Genomic DNA, 17,039 nt, shown 5'->3' on the forward strand with positions numbered 1-17,039 from the left:
TCCTGGCCCCTCCAAAACCTTATGTTCTTCTCACATTTCAAAACCAGTTATGCCTTCCCAATAGTCCCCAAAGTCTTAACTTATTCTGGCATTAACTCAAAAGTCCAAGTCCAAAGTCTCATCTGAGGCAAGGCAAGTCTTTTCTTCCTAGGAGCCAGTAAAATCAAAGACAAGTTCGTTACTTCCAAGATACAATGTGGGTACAGGCATTGGGTAAATACTCCCATTTGAAAAGGGGGAAATTGGCCAAAACAAAGGGGCTACAGGCCCCATGGAAGTCCAGTATCCAACAGGGCAATTATTAAATCTTAAATCTCCAAAATAATCTTTTACTCCATGTCTTACATCCAGGCCACACTGATGCAAGGAATGGTCTCTCATCACTCTGGGCAGCTCCTCTGCCCCTGTGGCTGTGAGGGTACATCTTCTGTTGTTGTTTTCATGAGCTGGCATTGAGAGCCTGCAGCTTTTTCAGGTGCATGGGGCAATCTGTCAGTGAATCTACCATTCTGGGGTCTGGAGGATGGTGGCCCTCTTCTCACAGCTCCACTAAGCAGTGCCCCAGTGGGGACTCTGTGTGGGGGCTCCAACCCCACACTTCCCTTCTGTACTGCCCCAGTAGAGGTTCTCCATGAGGGCTCCACCCTTGCAGCAGATTTCTGCCTGGACATCCAGGCATTTCCATCATCCTCTGAAATCTAGGTGGAGGTTCCTGTGATGGTTAATATTCAGGGATAACATATTTGAATTGAAGGACGCAAAATATTGTTCCTGGGTGTGACTGTGAGAGTGTTGCCGAGGGAGATTAGTGTTTGAGTCAATGGACTAGGAAAGGCAGACCCATTCTGAATCTGGATTGGTACCTTCTAATCAGCTACCAGCACAGCTAGAATGAAGCAAGCAGAATTTGTAAGGACTAGACTTGATGAGTGTTCTGACCTTAATCTTTCTCCCTTGCTGCATGCTATCTTCCCCCAAACAATGGAATTCACGTTTTTCAGCTTTTGGACTTGGGCTTACACCAGTGGTTTGCCAGGGGCTCTTTGGCCTTCAGCCACAGACTGAAGTTTGCTGTCAGCTTCCCTACTTTTGAGGTTTTGGGACTCAACTGGCTTTCTTGCTCCTCAGCTTGCAGACATCCTATTGTGGGACTTCACCTTGTGATTGTGTGAGTCAGTACTCTTTAATAAATTTCTTTTCCTGTAAACATCTATTTTATTAGTTCTGTTTTTCTACAGAATCCTGACTAATACGGTTCCCAAATGTCAACTCTTGCCTTCTGTGCACCTGCAGGCCCAACACCATGTGGAAGCTGCCAGGGCTTGGGCCTTACACCCTCTAAGGCCATAGCCTGAGCTGTACCTTGGCCCCTTTTAGCCACAGCTGAAGCTGGAGTGGCTGGTAAGCAGGGCACCATGTCTCAAGGCTGCACAGAGCAGCTGAGCCCTAGTCCTGGCCAAATAAACCATTTTTCTATCCTGGGCCTCTAGGCCTGTGATGGGAGGGGCTACCATAAAGGTCTCTGACATGCCCTGGAGACATTTTCCCCATTGTCTTGGCTATTAATGCACAGCTTCTCTTTACTTCTGAAAATTTTATGCATCAGGCTTGAATTTTTTCCCAGAAAGTGAGTTTTTCTTCTCTACCACATGACTGGGCTGCAAAGTTTTCAAACTTTCATGGTCTGCTTTGCTGTTATATATAGTATCTAGTTTCTAATAATCTCTTTGTTCACACATATGAGTGTACGCTTTCAGAAACAGCCAGGTTACATCTTGAATGTTTTACTGCTTACAAATTTCTTCCACCAGATACCTTAAATCATCTCTATCAAGTCCAAAGTTCCACAGATATCTACAGCAAAGGCAAAATGCTGCCAGTCTTTTTGCTAAAGCATAGCAAGAGTGACCTTTGCTCCAGTTCCCAATAACTTCCTAGTCTCCATCTGAGACCACCTCAGCCTGGACTTCATTGTCCATATCACTGTCAGCATTTCAGCAAAAACCATTCAACAAGTCTCCAGGAATTTCCAAATTTTCCCACATCTTTCTGTTTTCTTCTGAACCCTCCAAACTCTTCCAACCTCTGCCCATTACCCAGGTCCAAAGTTGCTTCCACATTTTCAGGTATCTTTACAGCAATACCCCGCTCTTGGTATCAATTTTCTGTATTAGTTAATTCTCATACTGTTATAAAGATCTACCTGTTACTGGGTAATTTATGGAGAAAATAGGTTTAATTGACTCACAGTTCCACAGGCTTAACAGGAAGCATGGCTGGGAGGCCTTAGGACATTTACAATTATGGCAGAAGCATAAAGGGGTAGAAAGCACCTTTTTCTCATGGCAGCAGGAGATGGTAGGGGAGAAGTGCCACGAGCTTTTAAATCATCAGATCTCATGAGAACTCACTATCACAAGAACAGCATGGGGAAAATCTATCCCCATGATTCAATCACCCCCCAACAGGTCCCACCCCCAACATTGGGAATTAAAATTTAACATGAGATTTGGGTAGAGACATAGAGCCAAACCATATCAGGAGTTAAAAAACTTGAATAAACATTTTTTCAACCAAGACTTACAAATGGTCAACAAGTATATGAAATGATGCTCAACATTACTAATTGTCAAGGAAATGCAAACCTACAGGAGATATCATCTTAACTAAGTTAGGATGATTATCATCAAGAAAAAAAGAATTATCATCAAGAAAACAAACATTGGCAATAATGTGGAGAAAAGGACAATCTTATACACTGTTTCTGGGAATGTAAATTAGCACAACCATTATGGAAAACAATATGGATATTTATTTTAAAACTAAAAATAAAACTACCATATAATCCAGCAATCCCATTACTGAGTATTTATTCCAAGGAATGAAAATCAGTATATCAAAGGGATACCTGCTCCCCCATGATTATTGCACTGTTATTCACAATAACAAAGGTATGGAATCAACCTAAGTGTTAAGCAATGGATGAAGAAAATGCAATAGAATACTATTCGGTCATAAAAAATCATGAAATTCTGTCATTTGCAGCAACATGATTGAAGCTGAAGAAAATTATGTTAAATGAGATGTCAGGCACAGAAAGATAAACATCACATATTCTTACTCATATGTGGGTGCTAAAATTATTTAAGAGAGGTAGAGAGTAGAATGATAGTTACCAGAGGTGAGGAAGGGTGTGTGTTTCTCAAGGATAGATGAGAGAGGTTGGTTAATGGGTACAAAAATACAGTTAGGTAGAAAGAATAAGATCCAATATTTGATAGCAGAATAGTGTGACTATAGTTAACAATGTATCCTACACTTCAAATTAGCTAGAAGACTTAAAATGCTACTAACTGAGAAAAAATAAATGCACAAAGTGACGAATAACCTACATAACCTAACTTGATAATTACTATGTGACAATACATCACTTGTACCCCATAAGTATGTAGAAATCTAATGTATTAATAAGAAAGTCAATAATTTAAAAAACAAATGACCTTGTTTTAAAAAGTGGCCAAAGACCTCAGTGGACACCTCACCAAAGAAGATATATAGATGGCAAATAACACAGAAAAAGATATTTTCAATCATATGTTATCAGGAAAATGCAAATTAAAACAACAGTGAGGTAACACTACCTACCTACTAGAATAGCCCAAATCAGAAAATTGAACAACAGCCAATGCTGGTGAAATTTATGGAGCTACAGAAACTTTACTTTAAATGATAGCTTTTCAGCGTCTTACAGAACAAAGCACAGTCCTATAATAGAATCCACCGATTGTGCTTCTTGATATTTACCCAAAAAAGTTGAAAATGTATGTTCACACACAAGTCTGCAAATGGATGTTTAGAGCAGCTTTATTCATAATTGTCAAAAACTTGGGCGCAACTAAGATGTCCATCGGTAGTTGAAGGAATGAACAGTTGTATATTCCAACAATAAATTATTATTTGTTGTTTAAAAAGCAATGAGCGATCAAGCTATAAGAAAAGCCATGGGCCTGGTGTGGTGGCTCATGCCTGTAATCCCAGCACTTTGGGAGGCCAAGGCAGGCAGATCAAGAGGTCAGGAGTTTGAGAGCATCCTGGCCAACATGGTGAAAGCCCGTCTCTACTAAAGATACAGAAAATTAGCCGGGTATGGTGGCACACACCTGTAAACCCAGCTACTCCACTTGAATCCTTGAGGCAGAGGTTGCAGTGAGCCGAGATCTTGCCATTGCACTCCCATTGTACTCTAGTCTGGGCGACTGGGTGAGACTCCATCTCAAAAAAAAAAAAAAAAAGAAAAGAAAAGAAAGCAAGAAAAAAAAAGAAATGACACGAAGGAAACTTACCTGCATATTAAGTGAAAAAAGTCAATCTGAAAAGGGCACATACTCGATAATTCTATGACTTTCTGGAAAAGGCAAAATTATGCTGAAAGTAAAAAGATTAATGGTTGCCAGGGGTTAGGAGAGAGAAAAATATAAATAGACATAACACATGTTTTCTAGGGCAGTGAAGCTGTTCTGTTTGTCCCTGTAGTAATGGGTATATGTCATTATAAATTTGTCCAAACCCACAAGATGCATGACACCAAGAGCAAACCCTAATGTAAACTATGCATCGTAAGTGATAATTATGGGTCATTGTAGATTTACTGATTGTAATAAATACAGTCATGCATCACTTAAGGTTTGGGATATGCTCTGATGAACATGTTGTTAGGTTATTTTATCATCATGAGAACATCATATAGTTTACTTACAATAACCTAGTTGGTATTGGCTACTAGATACCTTAGTTATATGGTGTAGCTTATTTCTGCTAGGCTACAAACCTATACAGCACATTGCTGTACTGAATATTGCAGGCAACTGTAACACAATGATAAGCATTTGTGTATCCAAACATATCTAAATATAAGAAGAATACAATACATTTATAGTATAAAAGATAAGAAATGGTACATACCCATACAGGGCACTTACCATGAATGAAGCTTGTAGGAGTAGAAGTTGCTCTGGGTGAATCAATGAGTGGTGAATGAATGTTAAGGCCTAAGACATTGCTGAACACTATTGTAGACTTTACAAACACTGTACATTACATTTATAAGAATACTATTCTTTATTCAATAGTAAATTAACCTTAGATTACTGTAAACTTTTTACTTTGTAAAATTTTTGTTTTTAAAATTTTTTTTCTCTTTTGTAATAACAGCTTAAAACACAAACCGGTTATGCTGCTCTACAGAAATATTTTATTTTTTATATCCTTATTCTATAAGCATTTTTACATTTTTAATTTTGTGTTACTTTTTAAAAGTTTTTATTACAAACAAAAACAGAATCACACACATTAGCATAGGTCTATACATGGTTAGGATCATCAATTCACTGTCTTCCACTTCCACATCTTGTATCAGTGGAAGGTCTTCAGGGGCAATAACAGGCATGGAGCTGACATCTCCTATGATAAACAATGACGTCTTCTGGAACACCTCCTGAAAGACCTGCCTAAGGCTGGGTTTTTTTTTTTTTCCTTTAACTTTTAAGTTCCAGGGTACATGTGCAGGATGTGCAGGTTTGTTACACAGGTAATTAATTCCACTGAATAGCATACTGAAAATAGTTAAAATGGCATATATATGTGTATACGTGTGTGTGTGTGTGTGTGTGTTGTATTTCTTGGGCTGGAAAAAATGCAGTTTCCTTTAAAGCATATTCCTGCTATAAAGTCTATATATATATAGATAGATAGAAAGAAAGAAAGATAGAAATTTTATATATATATATATATATATATATATATATATATATATATATATATATATATATGCCAGCCTTGGAGGACTGACAGGAATTTTTATTTTTACTTTTCCCAATCTAAAAACTCACATTCCAAGATGGGGAGAAATGTTATTTGTGCCATGTCAGAATTTGGGGTCATTTGCCTAACATCAACTCAGAAAGGCTTGTGGTGGATACTACTGTTTGCCAATCCAGAAGCCACTGTTCAGCTTCGTCCTTGCTAACAGAACTTCGGGATTTTTTTTCAGATTTTGTAGCAGGAATATGCTTTAAAGGAAACTTTATTTTTCTCCAACCAAAGAACTGCAATAAAATAGATTTGAACTATTTTATTTAATGATGGTTATTACATTCCTCTTGCCAGTAATTGGTATAGGATGTGCATATGACCTAATCAGAGCAAATGTGATTGGTGTAGGGACAGGTAGTGCTACTGGGAAGGATTTCCCTACTATAAAAAGAAATGTTTGACTAACTATAGGTGATGAGATCTTGTAATCAGAGAGTCCAAAATAATTTATGTTCTAAGTATTATATAACAATATTGCCTACATTCTTGTTTTTGATTTATTTAAATACTCTTAAAGCGTGTGACTTATGAGAGAGAGAGATTTCACACTGTTTTGTAGGAACAATCTTTTAGCTCACTTCCTTGCTTGATGTTGCTAAAGCCATTTGGTGACCATGAAGGGAGTTGCTTGAATGGCAAAGACAGTTTGAACATGGTAATAAAAGGAGTCTTTAGTGAAGTAATTTATTTACTGAAATAACCAATGGTATAATTGAACTGCCTAAAGATTTTTTATGTGAGAAAATAAAAATATCTTTATTGTTGAATCTGGCTTTTCATTCCTTACAGGCAAGAATACTCTCACCCCAAACCACATCATTTCTAACACCATACCTCAGAATTCTATTTGGCAATTTGACTGAGAGAGAAGAGGTTTAAAGTTCAGAGAGACATGGCCATGACAACATTCACACTTCCTTTTTGAAAAAGTCCACCTTTTAATTCCATGATTTAACTTGAGGTTAAAGAGAGAAATTACGTGTAAAATAAAACCATTATATTAGAGATATCCATATTGGAAAATTGGTCCATGCATTACTTAGATTGCATAGAAACTTTAAATAAAATTGATTTAGATTTTAGAATTAAAATATCCTTCCTCTCCTGACTCCAACAGTTAAAAAAATGATTATAGTTTCTAGTACATGACATACTTTTTCACACCTCTATGTCTTTGCTAAAGTTGTTCCTTATGCTTGGAATGTTTTTTCTACCTTTTTTCTTCTGGCTAATTCTTATTCATATCTGATAAGACTTGCTCATACTTTTCAGGAAGTCATTAGGTATCCCTAGATAGCCTAGAGGTCTTTCATTTGTGCTTTTACAGTACTGTGTGCTTACCTCTTCGACAACACTACACACCTTACATTAGAAGTTTTTGTTCATGGATATTTCTCCAGAACTACAGTATAAGACTCTTAAGAAAGGAAACTGTGTCTAATTTCCTCATTTTTAGCATTTAGCATATTATCTGGCATATAGAAAGTGCTTAGTAAATGATTTATTTGAACTATGGAGATAATTTAAGTAATTATCACAATAAAGTTAAGTCATAAACCAAAACGTATCTGAGACAGGTCTCAATCAACTTAGAAGTTTATTTTGCTGAGGTTAAGAACAATGCCCACAAGAAAAAACAGAGAATTACAGAAGCAGTCCATGGTTTGTGCCTTTCTCCAAAGACAACTTTGAAGGTTTCAATATTTGAAGGGGAAAAGCAGGCTAAAGGGGAACAAATAAGGATATAATCACATTGCTGAATCCACATGTTGCAAGATAAAAGGAGCAGGTAGGGGAATAGTGAATTATGTATTCATATAGTGTTCAGTGAATCAATATTTTACATAAGATAAGGTGAACATGGAGTAACTATCTGTGGAGATTACACAGGATTTTTCTAGGCCCCTTTGCCAGGCTTGCAGCAGGAAGTGCCTCATCTACTCAGCCTGTCAGGCTGTGTCTGGCTTGCACTTTGGCCTGTGGCTGCCATGACTGCATGCTCAGATCCTGGCAGGAGAGGGTGTATGAGTAAATGAGTATAGGGTCAGCCAGCCATTCAAAACGCCAGCACAGGGATGGGCTCTGTGCGGGGTTTGTGGCTGGACCAGGCATGTCATCCTGAGGGAAATGCAGTGGTGCACAGGTAGGGGTGCCCACAACCCTGAATCCCCAGAAGGGTTGTTACAACATGCTAATTAGCTATTTTAGTTCAGCTGTGTTGGGTGATCAGACCCAACACCAGGCAGTGGGGGCTACGAAGTCCAGCAGAGTCAAAGGAATGAGACAAGAAAAGAGTGCATAAAGTGGGACCAGGGGGCCAATACTAGTATGGAGGCTGCAAAGGCCCGAAGCTCTGGAAGCCCACACTATTTATTGGTGATCAAACAAAGAAGCAGGTGGTGAGGAAGTGGGGGGTTGAAAGAAAGCGGTGTATCAAGCACATGATCTACAGCTGTGATGGTTTAGCATTTTCTTTGACGCATATGGAACATGTTCTGCTACTTGAGATAATGGGAAACATGTTCTTCTAGTTTAAGATACAATCGATCTATGAGCCTAGGAGTGCTAGAAGCAAGGATCCGGCAGGTCTAGACACATTCCAGAGGCTACGAGGGGTTTTATGCCCTGAGTCCTGGATTCTATCCAAGGCATGAGGGGTTTTATGCCCTGGGCATAGATTGTGGTGTGGCAGGGCAGCCTTCCACCCTTTGGCACAAAGCTTGGTGTTCCAAAGGCCATGAGGGGTTTTAGACCCTGGACCCCAGACATGTTCCAAGACTCTTTTACATTATGTCAGACATGCAAGCCCAGCCTCAGCTTTTTTTCCAACCCTCAGCTTTTCCCCAACACAGCTGTCCACAGCTTGATGGATGGCAGAATGTTAACAGCTCAGTCACCCCTTTGCCCCTCTCTGGCTCATGACTCCAGGGATGGCTTGGCCCTGCCATTGCTTCCTGTAGTGTGGGGCAGCTGCCATCCACTAGCAGAGGGCAGAGGACCACAGCGTCATAGCCTTCTGAGTACCCACATTCAATGGGTCCCAAATTCTTATCCTGTGTCTAAGAAGAATGAGATCATGCTGACAACTGAAGGGTGATGAGGTCAAAGAATTTTATTGAGCGACAAAACAGCTCTCAGTGGAGAAGGGATGGGAAGGTGGTCTCTCACCCAAAGTCGAGTCATATCACCCCGTTTGGCTGAGTCTGGGGTTTGTATAGGCATGGGATGAGGGAGGGGCAGGCTGTAGGTAGTATTGGGAAAGGCAACATTCAATTGGTTAAAAAGCATTATTCAGAATAAACCAATTGGGAAAGGGCATGCAAATACAAGCAGAAATTCTCACTCCAGGTCAAGGATTTCATCCAGAACCAGCAGTCTGGTCTTTCAGCCTTCAGGCTGTTTTTGGCTTGAAGGTGGGGTTTCACTGAGGACCTGACCCTATCTGCCTCCTGCCACTGACAGAGATTTTTTAAATTTTTATCTGTATCTATCTGCTTATGAACAAAAGGAAAGGCAGGTTTTTATTTTCTTAAAAAAGGGGGGATACATGTATAGAACATGCAGGTTTGTTACATAGGTTTATGTGTGCCATAGTGGTTTGCTGCACCTATTGACCTGTCCTCTAAGTTCCTTCCCCTCACCCCCACCCTCCAACAGGCCCTGATGTTTGTTGTTCTCCTCTCTGTGTCCATATGTTCTCATTGTTGAACTCCCACTTATGAGTGAGAACATGTGGTAGTTGGTTTTTTATTCCTGTGTTAGTTTGCTGAGGACAATGGCTTCCAGCTTTATCCATGTCCCTGTAAAAGACATGATCTCATTCCTTTTTATGACTGCATAGTATTCCATGGTGTATATGTACCACACTTTCTTTATCCAGTCTATCATTCATGTGCATTTGGGTTGGTTTCATGTCTTTGCTATTGTGAATAGTGCTGCAATAAACATATGTGTGCATGTGTCTTTGTAGTAGAATGATTTATATTCCTTTGGGTATATACCCGGTAATGGGATTGCTGGGTCAAATGGTATTTCTGGTTCTAGGTCCTTGAGGAACCGCCATACTGTCTTTCACAATGGTTAAACTAGTTTACGTTCCCACCAACAGTGTAAAAGCATTCATATTTTTCTGCTGCCTTGCCAGCATCTATTGTTTCTTGACTTTTTAATGATTGCCATTCTAACTGGCATGAGATGGTATCTCATTGTGGTTTTGATTTGCATTTCTCTGATGATCAGTGATGCTGAGCTTTTCTTCATATGTTTGTTGGCCACATAAATGTCTTCTTTTGAGAAATGTCTGTTCATATCTTTTGCCCACTTTTTGATGGGGCTGTTTTTTTCTTGTAAATGTGTTTAAATTCCTTATAAATTCTGAATATTAGACCTTTGTCAGATGGGTAGATTGCAAGAATGTTCTCCCACCCTTTATGTTGGGAAAGACAGTTTTTTGCATGACTGATCTTTCAGTTTAATTTTTTTATCTTCAGCACAGTGAATTGCGGTCCCAAGTTTTTATTTTTTATTTACAAAAGTAAACATCCCTAATGTATCTAAGTTTATAATTCAACTGCCAATTTAGTAAAAAAAAAAAAAAAAAAAAAAAAAAAAATTAAGATAATTTGAATCTGCTAAATGTTTATTGTGTTTTTGGAACCAATAAAATGATCAGCAAAATTTCTCTCTTATGCCAATATTCTACTCTTTTATTAACATTACCACCACCATCATCTCTCTCTCTCTCTTTTTGCTTCCTCCTCAAACTGCAGAATAGAGAGCTTGCGTTTGCATGTAGGAGGCTGGCAGGGAAGGAAGCCAAGTATGTCATAGTAGAGGAGGAGGGTCTACATACTTCCTTGTATTAAAAAGGGAAACTCATGAAGCACCAAAGCACACAACGAAGGAGAGGAAGAAGGGAGGAAGGCACTTCACAAGCAGAGCTGAGCCAGCAGGGCAGCAAGGCAGAAAGGGAGTGAGATTGTACCTGGAAGTATCCCAGTGGCTGGATATTCAAGGTAACTATTCCATTGATCCCCTTTAATTTCCTTTCTAATTCACTGCTTCTGCGATTCAGACGCTTCTGCATTTGAGGTGGTGATGCGCATGTCTCTGTGTGTCCTTTCTCTGTATTAGGAGATGACTGCAAGTAAAACCTGCACATTAGAAAGCAGTCCAGAGATACAAAAGCAGGCAGGGTTCTTCCTGAAAGGGAAATTCTGAAAACTCAGATTGTCTTTCATTATTTGGTCAATTTTTTTAAGAAAATATTGTTTTAAAGCATCTGGATACTAGCATTTTGTATTATGAACAGATAAAAAGCCATGGATACGAGCTAATTCGAAGAGGCTGGAAATGCTGCTGAGGATTTTCTTTTGCAAGCAGAAGAAAAACTATTTTTTAATTCTCAGTTAAAGTTGTTTTCTCCTTTTGCTTACACTTCCAGTTCAGCTGTTACCTACTTTGCTTTCTTGAATTTCTCTGAACCTGAGCAACACAAAAGGTGGGAAGCACATTTCAAATTTAAATTGGTGGATTCATTGTTATAAGTGAGTGCATATTTAAGACAGACTGGTCAAAGAGAGAAGAGAAAGACGAGGGGTGGGGTGGGAGGTGCGGGGGTGGGGGAAGAGACTAGATTACAAGGATGAGGAAAAAGAGAGGGAAGGAGGGAGGAAAGGGGGAAGGGAAAGAGAAGAGAGGGGTGCTCTAGTCACAAAGATTTTGAGTTTAATAAAATTAGAAACGGGTCACTTATAAACTGATTTCTTTAGAAAATATTTCCTTTATATTTTCAGAAATAAATCAGGGGCCATTACAAAGAGGTTACAATATGGTGTGTTTTCATATTTCTGACTTGGCTTTTTGTTTCTCATTTGCTTTTAAAAACACTGGATCTTTGTTATAAATACTATAATTAGAAGCAGGATTATTTGACTGCAGAAAGTGAGGAATGCACACTAGCTACTTTCCTCAGTGCCATTGAAATGTTGAAATCTAAAGCTCAGCTCTTCTGGGCTTGCAGCGTACAGCTGAGTTCAAAGATTTTTTTCATCTGATTTAAAACATTTACATTGTACATTGTCTCCTTTACTTTGTCCTTGAAGAGACTTTTATTTCTTTGATTTACTAAGGGCAGCTAACCACAAGCTCTTGTCAGCCTCTGGTTTATGGGCAGAAGAAAATAAATGGGACAACATTTCAGGATTCCCTAAAGGGCTATTTCTGAAAGAAGCATTTAAAACACTGAGAAATTGTTAGATCGAATGAACCATATTTTTCTTCTTCATGAACAAAGCCAGATAAACAGGAAACACTGAGATGGGAAAAAGGAGAAAGGAGCAATATCAAAAGATTTTTATATACAAAAGAGATTTTTACATTGCAAATACATGCGAACAAATAAAAAATCTTCCTGTTTGGGGAGTATGTCCTCCCTATTTTTATGTGATGATAATATAACAGAGACCGTGTAATTGGACATCTTTCATTGTTGGAGGAACTTCCTCCATTTTCATTTCTTTTAAAAAAGTCCCTTTTTGAGATTCTTAAGTGTCAGAATAGTACTGCAAATAACTGTTAGGGTAAAATTTCTATTGTGTTTAAAATACGTTTGTGGTTGTCCCATGAAGAGGAAGCAGTTGAGGGTCTAGTACAGTTCTAGTCTTATCTTTTTGTCTTCTGACATTTTTCTCCTGAAATAAAGATCCTGTCCTTAGAATTTAGGTAAAAATTTCATTGTTAATTTGAGAGGGGAAATAGAATACTCTGCTTGACTCCTCAAATTGAATGTGATTCTTATTTTAGACCATCAGTTTACCTGGGAAGAAGTATCTTTAAAGTAACAAGAACAATAAGAAAGAGAAACCTGAAATCGGAAGGAATCAATTTTACACAGCTACTTTTCAGCTGCTTAATTGTGTTATAAAATAATATGTTCGAATTAGGAACAACTATCTTGGACTTTTATTATTGTTTTAGAAAATAATTACTTTTCTTGCATTCAGAAATCTGCAAAATCTGCATATACATTTCTTGTTCTTATACACACAGGTATTCAAAATAGATTTCTATAAATGGATTTCTACTCATATTATGAAATTGTGAAAGTAATTAGATTGATGCCACATTTGTTTGTTGAGAATTTACTCATCATTCAATAATTACTTACAGTCAGGCTTACGGTGCTGGGGATCCAGAGATATTTAAATCAAAACTGCTATGTATCTTAGGGGTTAATAGGCACAGACAGATAGATAAATAGATAATTCCAGTATGCTGTGATAACAGCTCCAATAGAGGTATGTCTAAACTACAGCAATAATAGAGAATATGAAGAGCTGGGATGGGCAGTTAGAGAGGATGTTTTATTTTAGCAGAATCTTAATGGATTACTATGATACTTCTGGTGCCATAATCAACTCAGTGGATAGCAGTCCTTCACTGCTTTTACCACAAGCTTAAGGGTGCATATACAACCAACCATTCATTAAATACTATGTGCCAGACACTATGTTGAATACTTTATATGCATTATTTATAATTTCCTCCTCATCATATGAATTAGGATATTTTATTATATCCATTTTCTGATAAGAAAATTGAGGCACAGAGAGGGCAAGTAGTTTGCCCTAGCTAGTAAGTCGCAGGGCCAGGATTCAAACTCAAAACTGCCCAAAGCCACTATGCTACAGTATTTCACACAAAGCAACAGGGAGATTGGGGGTGTGGGTAGAGTAAAAGAGGACATTTCAGGCAGAGAGAATTGTAAGTTTAAAGCAGTGGACATGAATAAGTGGATGAGTTTCATGAACTTGGTCTAGATCTAAGGTTGCTAAAATTTAGGGTTACTTAGGGGTGGGAAAGAAAAAGAAATTGTTGGAATTAAAGTCCAAGAGCAAGGCAAAGACCATATTGTAAAACATCTTACATACTGTGCTATATTTAATGTTTGAACTTCATTCTGTAGACTTTGAGCAATCTTTGACAATGTTTATGCAAGAAAGGCTAGAATCAGTTTTGCATTTTAGAAAGATAATTCTAGTTGTAGTATGAAGGTTAGATTAATGAGTAGATAATGAAAGCAGTAGTCCATATAAATAATTAAAATTGATTGCACATCTTATATCCTTTTGAGAAATGTGGGTTGCAATACTATTTACCTCATTGGTTTGTCATTAATATTTTCTAAGTGATCACATGAAATAGGATCAGAAGGAAACTGACATACAGTAAGTGCTTCATAAATGTTACCTGTTGTTATTATTTATCTAACTTCTGTTATTATATCATATAAAACAGTAGGAAACAATATAAGTAAAGAAAAAGAACTGAGATTTCCCAGTTTAATATAGAAATGTGAGAAGTAGGCTAGCCTTTGTTGGGGCTTGAATTGGTCCTTGAAGTACAGATGAATGCTGAGGTGGTGGAATAAGGCTTTCCAAAAGGGGTAACAATATTAATAAAAGCAAAAAAAAAAAAAGAACATATCATGGGCAGGCAACAGTGACCAATACTTTTTTTCTACATGTAAAGAATTCTTACCATATGCAATCAAAACGGAGCAGTATGTGTAGTGGTTACGAACATGGACATTGGGATCTTACTGCTTGAGTTTTAACACAAGTTCAGCCACTTAGTAGTTATATGTTGGGGAAGTTTTCTTTTTAATCAGTTATTTACCAGTTGTGGCTAATAATAGTACTCACCTCATGGGCTAAGAACAGTACTTGGCACATAGTAAATCCTATGTAGTGTTAGATATTTTTATCATTAAAAAGAGACTGGGACTAGCTCATAGGTAGCTTTGAGTTCCAGGGTAAGGAGTTTGATTAGACATATAGGCAAAATAGAGCCACTTAAAATCGTTAAACAAAGAAGAAAGTTACATGATAACAACTGATCTGGTAGCAGTATTTAGGATATCTTGGAGTGTTGTGGGGGGATAGACGTGGATGGGTAGCAACCAGATAGACACACCAACTAGGAGATTCTCATATTAGTACAGAATGAAGAATGGGAAGTGGCACCAGTAATAACGTGTATGCAAGATACATCACAAAGGAATAATTTTTAGGTTAGTAAGGAATATGGATGAGAAAGGTGAATAAGTCAGTAAGATGACTCTGAGATTTCTCAATTTAAAGGTTTTATAACTGAGAAAATTGTGGTACCACTGACAGAAGAAAAAGGTCAGAAAATATAACCTGTTTGGGGAAAAATACAGACAGAAATAAAATAATAACAATCATTTTACAAAACACTTTCATATTTATGTGAGTGGTTTTGAACATGCTAAAGTCAAGGTGCTGCCAGGGCATTCAGCAAGTAGTTGCCAATATGGAATCAAAGTTTAGGAGAGAGAGGCCAGGATAGAATGATCATAGAGAACATGTACAAAAGTGTACAGTAAAGCAGAGAGGTGGAAGCTATCTGGGTGTTAACCACTGGAAGAATGGATGGTAAAATGTGCTGGATGCACACAACAAGGTGTTATGACACAGAAGCAGGTGATTAGATATAGCAACATAGAAGTATCTGAGTAATATAATGCTGAGAGTGAAAAAATGGGTAATGAAATGCACAATAAGGTAACATATGCATATATTTGAAATGACAAAATCCATTTTACAAGAATATGTACAAATAAAAAATACACTAAACTTATCAGAATGGTTGCTTATGATGAGGAAAAAGATAAGAATGGAAATAGAGCATGAAGATAAAGTAGAATAACTAAATGAACATCATGGAGGTGGGGGGCTTTGCGTGAATTGTGATAACACGCCTTAAGCTGAGGAGCGTGACCCTCTGACACACTCACACTAAAAAAGAACATTGAAAAGTCAAACTATGTCTTATTTTTCTATGTCGTCATTCTCAAGTTAAAGAAAGAAATAATTATTATTGTTAAATACTTGAGATAATTATCTCAAGTTAAAAATAGTTAATTAGTATTATAAAAGGTTATGCTTTTGCTTGGGTTTCTTTTTCTTTTCTTTTCTATTATTTATTTATTTATTTATTTTGTTTTCTTCATTTGAGACAGAGTATTACTCTGTCACCTAGGCTGGAGTGCAGTGGTGTGATCACAACTCACTGGAGCCTTGACTGCCCTGGCTGAAGCCATTCTCCCACCTCAGCTTCCTGACAGTAGCTGGGACCACAGGAATGCACCACCACACCTATCATATTGTTTAAATTATTATTTGTAGAGATGAAGTGTATACCCTGGCTAGATTGCTTGCCGTTCTTCATGTGCCGTGTGTATGTGTGCAGAAAATTAATTCTTATAAAAAAATCCTTATACTGTAAAACCCTTATTTAAAACTAATCTGTTTTGCTTTTGCAGATCATTATGTCCATGCCAGAGAAATCAAGTTATACCACCACTTCTTGGCCTTTTGGCTAAGATCAAGTGTAGAAATCAAGTTAAACCAAACCAAGTGAGGATTTCAGTTATTTCTCTGAAAAGCTGGAAGTAGTCTCTTTGAAAACCAGTACAAGATAAGGATGCCCTTTCTTTCCACTCCTATTCAACATAGTATTAGAAGTTCTGGCCAGGACAATCAGGCAAGAGAAAGAAATAAAGGGTATTTAATTAGGAAGAGAGGAAGTCTAGTTGTCTCTGTTTGCAGACGACATGATTGTATATTTAGAAAGCCCCATCATCTCAGCCCAAAAACTTCTTGAACTGATAAGCAACTTCATCAAAGTCTCAGGATCTAAAATCAATGTGCAAGAATCACAAGGATTTATTTACATCAACAATAGGCAAGCAGAAAGCCAAATCATGAGTGAACTCCCATTTATAATTGCTACAGAGAGAATAAAGTACCTAAGAATACAGCTAAAAAGGGACATGAAGGACCTCTTCAGGGAGAACTACAAATCACTGGTCAAAGATATAAGAGAGGACACAAAGAAATGGAAAAACATTTCACCCTCATGGACAGGAAGAATCAATATCATGAAAATGGCCATACTGCCCAAAGTAATTTATAGATTCAATGCTATTCCCATCAAACTACCATTGACATTCTTCACCGAATTAGAAAAACCTATTTTAAATTTCATTTGAAATCAAAAAAGACCCTGTATAGCCAAGACAATCCTAAGCAAAAAGAACAAAGCTGGAGACATCATGCTACCTGACTTCAAACTATACGACA

This window comes from Pan troglodytes, chromosome X (genome assembly GCF_028858775.2).
Source record: "Pan troglodytes isolate AG18354 chromosome X, NHGRI_mPanTro3-v2.0_pri, whole genome shotgun sequence".
Lineage (NCBI taxonomy): Eukaryota > Metazoa > Chordata > Mammalia > Primates > Hominidae > Pan > Pan troglodytes.